This window comes from Ranitomeya variabilis, chromosome 2 (assembly GCF_051348905.1).
Source record: "Ranitomeya variabilis isolate aRanVar5 chromosome 2, aRanVar5.hap1, whole genome shotgun sequence".
Lineage (NCBI taxonomy): Eukaryota > Metazoa > Chordata > Amphibia > Anura > Dendrobatidae > Ranitomeya > Ranitomeya variabilis.
This window is the reverse complement of record NC_135233.1, coordinates 53251451-53259321: the sequence shown is the minus strand read 5'-3', so window position 1 is coordinate 53259321 and position 7871 is coordinate 53251451. Positions and strand designations below refer to the sequence as shown.

The 7871-nt window shown below is 48.8% G+C and overlaps 1 long non-coding RNA gene across 1 annotated transcript; it reads left to right on the top strand.

Annotated features, from left to right (window-relative positions):
- The first annotated feature begins 287 nt into the window (after positions 1 to 287).
- On the top strand, positions 288 to 7373 carry LOC143809079 (uncharacterized). Its single transcript, XR_013222063.1, has 3 exons — positions 288 to 408; positions 676 to 848; positions 7288 to 7373. It is a non-coding gene; the product is annotated as an uncharacterized LOC143809079 (long non-coding RNA).
- The last annotated feature ends 498 nt before the right edge of the window (positions 7374 to 7871 follow it).

The following is a 7871-nucleotide window of genomic DNA, read 5'->3' as shown; positions in this document are numbered from 1 at the left end:
CGGGGACCTCGGCATCGTTTGTCGCTGGAGAGCGGTCTGTGTGACAGCTCTCCAGCGACCAAACAGCGACGCTGCAGTGATCGGCATCGTTGTCTGTATCGCTGCAGCGTCGCTTAGTGTGAAGGTACCTTTAGTCCTACCAGTAATTGTATTTCCAGGAGTCCATTATGACAGCACCATTACATTCTCTCCCCTGAATTCCTTGTATTTATGTGTGGTTAACATTTGTGTGAGAGAATTCAATAAAATTAGGTTGCATCCATCCTGGTGGGGTAATTGGTAAAACACTGAGGGTGAGGTGGAAGAAGGGATTGCCTTTAACCTCTCGTTTGTTTCCTGTCTCTTGAGGATAAGAAGGACTACCTCCTGGTGTGCTGTCATGATGGACTCCTGGAAATACAATTACCGGTAGGACAAATTCATACTTTTTTGGATAAATTTTATATTATAATTACATAAAATTATAGTTTCAGGCAAAGAAGCCATCAAATATTAAAAGTGGAGTAGAGAGGATCATATTTTATTCTATAACTCATAGAATGTCTAAAGGAAAAAAAGGACATGTAGACAGCATGGTAGTGATAGGGGTAGCTACTCCAATTTGTATCTGTTTCTCAAATTCTTGGACAAAATCTGCCATATAATATAATATAACACTTAAACCTCCATTAACAGGTTCCCGTTAAGTGACAGAGGCTGGTACTGACCACAAGTCTGGCGATATCACCACCATACCCGCACATCTGTAAACCCTGTAATATTCTGTGCTGGAATGTAGATTGATGGGTTGGACTAGTTCTCGGAAAGCTAAGTCTTCAGATGGCGAGAGGAGACACAGGTCTGTCCAGGTAAATGTCCCCCCAGGCCTCGCATTGCCTGCTCTCATCCGAAATCTAAATTCCCTTTTGCAATTATGCCTTGTGTACTTTATTTTCTCTCTGAGTTGTAGAACGTCAAATTATGGCACCCAAAGACCTCAATGGGACACTACGGAGTCTTAGCTATAATATGGAGACGTACCTGGCCGCCATACGAGCAGAGATTTTCTCCTCTAGAGGCATCGCTTCCATAAGAGAATAGCGAACCGCACGGAGTGTATAATACACTTTATCTTCATGGCTTTTCTACCTGTCATGCAGCGCAAGCCTCCTGCTTTCAATCTTGGGGTCACTTTTCCAGGCAAATTACCCATCTTGCATTGTACCAATATTTGTGGTATGTCCTCAGCTATAATTATTCTGGAGCGTAGCTTGGGGGTATGGGGAATAATTTACCTTGTGTTTTAGGCTTCATACTTCAAAGAATTACCCAATCTTGGAAAGGCAGAGAATGGCCGTCCTGGACTACTAAAGACTAATATGACGCCTGCTCTGACAATATTCCTTCTTGGACAGTATGGACGTCCATGGGGAAGAGAATTAACACCCCTTTCCTTCTCTCAGATTTTTTGTTCACTAACCCCCTCCATAATCCACACATCCAAAGAATTTGACCGTTATCAGAGATATTTGGCTCTATCAATAAGTGTATATGCAGCGCCCCAGAGTTCTGGTCGTTGCAGTACTGTGGCTTCGCCGCTAAGGGGAGCCATGGTACGTTCGATGGCACCGAAGGAGTTCCTCCAATCAGGTATCACAGACACCAATATGTTTCACAGCTGGGCCTCCGGGGGGAGCTAAGGGTGCTATTCATTAGGCCACTCCCCACCATAGTGGGTAAACTGGGGGTCAGGCAGAAAGTTAGAGAGAACGCTGACGGGATTGAACGGAGCAACACCCTGTGGCAGGGGGTGTTGTGAAGGGAGAGACTGTAGGGTCTCTGCCAGGGGTGGGATCCTGGCAGAGGCTTGGCATTGAAAGAACGTAACGGGTCCGCGCAGGCTCCTGGAAGCGGCGGGACTCAAGGAAAGGACTAGAAGCGAGACAGATTGTGCTGAGTGAGAAACGAGATCAAGCAGAAGGAGAATACCAGCAGGGGTTTTGTTGAAAGAGGCAGCACCCTGCTGAGGCGCAATACCGGTGGCCGGAACGCCGAGGGAGTGGATTAGAATACAGCTTCAAGCCATACTCCAAACAGCGGCAGGACAGTCGGTCTCAGGCGGGCTGTCTACCACATATCACCTATGAAGTCTTGGGGGGCAATTGCGGGAGAGGGGCGACTCTAGGGTCCCGGAAGAACTCCAGGCCTACCTGACAAACGGGTGCCATTCCAACCTGAATACAGGGAAGGGGTGGATTACAGAGGAACATCAAATCGAGTTGTGAGGGAACTTAAGAAACAGACACAACCGTTGTGGGGTTACTTTCCGTAAGCACAGCAGGGAAGGACTACAACACATAGCGCTAGAAGGAAGGCACAGATTTCCACCTGAGAGGAGAACTCTGGAGGTGCCATTGGACCGGCCGGACTTGCGTAGCCTGGTGAACCGTGTTCTGGACTGAGGACTCAGAGATCTCCAGTAAAGAGGTAAAGAGACTGCAACCTGGTGTCCTCGTTATTTACCGCGACTTACACCCCACAACTGCACCGCTCCATCGCTACTATTACTACCACCTATTACACCGGACGTCCCCCACTGACGGACAGGGCCACGGACCGGGTCTAGCCACCGTGACAACCCCGAGACTGAGACCCAGAGGCCCGGCTCCGGGTACCCCTCGGCCCTGCGGCGGTGTGGGGGCGCGCCGCAGACTTGGCGTCACGAACAGGATCTACTTAAGCCTGAAGAATCAGGTCATGTGTGCCTAGAGACTGTGATTTACTGTGCTTGGACTGTACTTTATTGTAAGACTGTGCTGCGCCATTAGCCGCCAAAAGTTCCCGCCAAAAGGCGCCGCCATTGCTACACCCAAGGGGAAGGAGGGCGTGTTATGGGCGGAGACTCCCAGTGTGGCGCGAGAAATGGCTACCGCCCCCTGCACTTCTGGCTGCAGAGGAATGACCTGCCCCAAAGCAGAAGAGAAACACCCCTTGATATGCAACGGCGGGAAGCGGGTGACGGAGAAGCCCGACCTCGGAGAAATGACGGAGCTAGGTGCATGCACTGCCACCGACTATCAGGCAGCAATGATGAACGGCGAGTGCCTGAGCGAGGAAGAAGCGGTTCAGGCCTGCCTTTCTTCACCGGAGGTGGACCGGAGGCCTGCGGATCCGACAGCGGAGTTACGTCCACCAATCCCGACCTCGGAGTTAGAGGAGGAGGAACCACAGCCAGCGGAGCCGAATCCGAGCATCCCATTGGAGGAGCCCCGGTCCGGGCTGCAGCAGACTCTAGCGTCCTCGTTAACGGACCGGAGCGACACCGATGGAACCATATTGGGCGCAGGTATGGCCGGCGTCCCTGCTCCCCTCCGCGAGCCCGCTTCCATGACCCACCTCTATCGCAGTAGGGAGCGACTTATCTCGGCAGGGCTAATGGTGCTATCCCCCGATGACCTGGGAAGGATGGTGCCACCGCTGTCGACTGGAGTGGGGGAGCCTGTGGATGTGAGCTTAGATGGAGTAGTTCTTCGGTGGGACACCCCCTGGTTTAGAGCAGATGGATCCCGGGAGAACGGGTCCACTCTTGCGGTGCTTACATGGGAGCAATATAGACAGTGCTTGATTCTACAGTGGAAAGGCCGGAAAGAGGCCGAGTCGATGGGCCCATCGAAAGTACAACAACCCCCTCCGGCATGGGATGACAGAGACGTGACAAGGCGGGGCACTGTGTTGGCCTACCATGCAAGAAGAGGGTGGGGCCTCATACACGAGCCAGGATTGGATACTGACGTTTTTGTTGCGCATTGTAACGTGAGGGCTCCCTGCTGTGGCCGAAGTGGAGAACCATTGCAAAAGGGGGATTCGGTGACCTACAGCCGCCACCAGAACCCGCTCGGGTGGTATGCACGGAATGTTCGGCGGTGTATGTCTGGAGCCGCGACCCTTACCGCCTCGGACCTGGTCCCAGGAGCACCCGATCTTGTCACCATCGCAACGGTGCGCCTGGTTGCGGCCACCGAGTTGGCCAGTCGAGTTCATCTTCACGTTCGAACCGCGGACGCTGGCACCACGGTGGCTGGGGGGCAGGAGCCCGAGCCGCCTGAAAAAGAGTAAACCTCGGAAACCTGAAAATGTAAATAGTTACTGTTTGTCTTTTATTCCTTTAAGTTGCTGCTAAACCCGCCCAGGGTTAATGGATCCCTCTGTTGACCCGGGATCCTCTTTGTTTGTTTTCCTTTTCTGAAGTTGTTGCACAAAAGTTATACAAACTGCAGAAATCATGGACGGTGCATGATTCGAACTTCCCTTGTAAATAGTTTGCACCTTCTTAAAGGTGCTCCCTACTGGTTTTAGCCAAAGACACTTTGCGAAGATATTTGCCCTATTTGTTTGAGCCAAAGACACTTTGTGAAGATATCTTTCCTACCGGTTCTAGTTAAAGACACTTTGCGAAGATACCATACCGGAACCTTTGCATGGGCTGGTAGGCTGAGAAGACGAGCTACCTTAGAAAGACTTGGTCTCCTCTTAAAGGGGATGTGAGAAACTGAACTTGAGAGAGATACTGTTGCAGAACAGTAATGCCATAATGATGCCTTGAAAAGAAATGTAACTGTTTTACATGCTAAGTTATATGTGTTGAATTTGTTGAAATGTGAAATCTAAATAATGTTTTGCAGAAAGAAAAGATGCAGAGAGCCCGTAGGGGTAGAGATAGAGATCTGCATAGCTGAAAGTAAGCGAAGTAATAATGAAGGTGAGGATAGAAGGTAAACCCCGCGTCCCCATTGAAAGTTACTTTGTTACTAAGGACAGAGAGTGAACCCGTAGGGGTTAGAGAGTGAGTCCTTAAAGGAGCCGAGTAGAGCTGGCTCAGAGTTCTTTAAACGAAAGGAATGTTATGTCTATACCATGTATAGTAGAGAAAGGCAGTAGGCCCTGGATGAACAGGGCGGTCCTGTAAAAGAAAGGAGAGGCAGTAGGTCTGGTGCCATAGGGACAGGCGGTCCTGCAGGTTCAAAGTAGGAGAATGTGAAGTTACCTTACCCTGTAATGTGATTATAGGAAGGCCTTTGGTAAACTAAGAGTGTATGTTTCTTAAAGGCAATGTTAATTTATTGTTCCAGAATTTGCACTAAGTAGAATACCCGGTTGGGTAACAGGAGTTATGCATAGCCTGTAATTTATAATGTTGACCATGTTTGTAACGTTAAAAGTGTCCTCACCTCCCATAAAGGGAAGCCTGTTCAAGTATACTTATTGTTTTGCACTCAACAAAATTGTATGTCTGTTTACTAATCTGTATTGTTGTTTTTCTTCCCAGTCCCGGAGTACTGTGTTTAACCAGGGGGGAGTGCAGCGCCCCAGAGTTCTGGTCGTTGCAGTACTGTGGCTTCGCCGCTAAGGGGAGCCATGGTACGTTCGATGGCACCGAAGGAGTTCCTCCAATCAGGTATCACAGACACCAATATGTTTCACAGCTGGGCCTCCGGGGGGAGCTAAGGGTGCTATTCATTAGGCCACTCCCCACCATAGTGGGTAAACTGGGGGTCAGGCAGAAAGTTAGAGAGAACGCTGACGGGATTGAACGGAGCAACACCCTGTGGCAGGGGGTGTTGTGAAGGGAGAGACTGTAGGGTCTCTGCCAGGGGTGGGATCCTGGCAGAGGCTTGGCATTGAAAGAACGTAACGGGTCCGCGCAGGCTCCTGGAAGCGGCGGGACTCAAGGAAAGGACTAGAAGCGAGACAGATTGTGCTGAGTGAGAAACGAGATCAAGCAGAAGGAGAATACCAGCAGGGGTTTTGTTGAAAGAGGCAGCACCCTGCTGAGGCGCAATACCGGTGGCCGGAACGCCGAGGGAGTGGATTAGAATACAGCTTCAAGCCATACTCCAAACAGCGGCAGGACAGTCGGTCTCAGGCGGGCTGTCTACCACATATCACCTATGAAGTCTTGGGGGGCAATTGCGGGAGAGGGGCGACTCTAGGGTCCCGGAAGAACTCCAGGCCTACCTGACAAACGGGTGCCATTCCAACCTGAATACAGGGAAGGGGTGGATTACAGAGGAACATCAAATCGAGTTGTGAGGGAACTTAAGAAACAGACACAACCGTTGTGGGGTTACTTTCCGTAAGCACAGCAGGGAAGGACTACAACACATAGCGCTAGAAGGAAGGCACAGATTTCCACCTGAGAGGAGAACTCTGGAGGTGCCATTGGACCGGCCGGACTTGCGTAGCCTGGTGAACCGTGTTCTGGACTGAGGACTCAGAGATCTCCAGTAAAGAGGTAAAGAGACTGCAACCTGGTGTCCTCGTTATTTACCGCGACTTACACCCCACAACTGCACCGCTCCATCGCTACTATTACTACCACCTATTACACCGGACGTCCCCCACTGACGGACAGGGCCACGGACCGGGTCTAGCCACCGTGACAACCCCGAGACTGAGACCCAGAGGCCCGGCTCCGGGTACCCCTCGGCCCTGCGGCGGTGTGGGGGCGCGCCGCATATACCATACTTGGAATTAATACTGTCATATAGTGACTAACTGATAACCTACAGGACATGTCCGTCCATGTTAAGTTATATTCATACATGCGTTTTTGCTGCATTTTTTACACTGTGTATTTGGATGTTTTATAGTACCAGCATAATCAATGAGATTTCTGAAATCTTATGCACAAGCTGTTTTTTTTTTCTTTCCTCATGCGTATTTTGAGCCCTGCTGCATTTTTGCCAACATGCACCATGTCAATTCCTTCTGCGTTTTTGCAGCATTTTTCACCGATTGCAATTAATGTGAAAAACGCAAGTAAAAACGCTTTGAAAAAAAAAAGACAGCATGTATTGTACACAGCATTTTTCCTGTCGCCTCTCTGGTTTTTCGTACAGAAAAAAACACTGCAAAAACACAGCGTGTGACTGCACCCTAAAGATGCATTTAGAATACTTGTTTGTCTGTCTGGGAAATCATGCCTACAGCCATTCAACAAATGAAAAAAAAACACTTGTGCGTTGGGTGATTGCATTTTATAGGCTGATATAAAAATGACATAGTAATGATCATTCTGTTCCCAACAATAATCGTCGACCAGTAAATGAGAGACGATCGATGTATATACAGTCAATTTGCGCCCATTCTCTTTACATATATGCGCGATTTGAACCCGCCAGAGTGGAGGCCCCTCTTATAAAGCGGATCCATTCTGGTTTATAGACAGGGGACCCCTCTATGACATCTATATATCGCATATGGCCAGTGTTTCTCCCTTATCCCCTGTTCTTCTCTTTCTACTCCTAGATCTGGCATGGAAGGTTCTCAGTCATCACCAGCTCCTGACAACAGTGTTTGGTAAGAGGTACATAGCTGTCCTTCCCCGAGAGCCACTTTTGCTCTGCCAGCTGATAACTAGATCTGCCTATGCTAAATGACATGAGGGATTCACCCGTGATACACGTGTATCTCCTAGCTGATAAATACATGATAAGGAGGGTTCAAAGCCAATGTTTCATAGGAGATTAAAATGGGTCTTTTTAAAACAAGGGTCCAAAGGCTGACAGTAACTTTAAGGGAAGCAGCTGCTAGATAAGGATGGTTAAATAAATCCTGATAAAGGTTTATTCTCCAAAAATTCAAGTTATACCTTAACACCAGTGTGACGACACAGAATTTAATCTTAATTATTCACACGTCTGTTTTCAGTAAGCCAGGAGGCACAGACTTTTATATTTATATTGTTTATATTGACTCTTCTTGTAGGTTAAATTGATATTTGTAATTTGAATGTTATTTACCTCTTATGTCAGCTCCTACAGTTTATTGTACTGCTATCTTTGCAAAACAGGGACACAAGATCACTGATCAATGGATGTTTGCTTAATTTG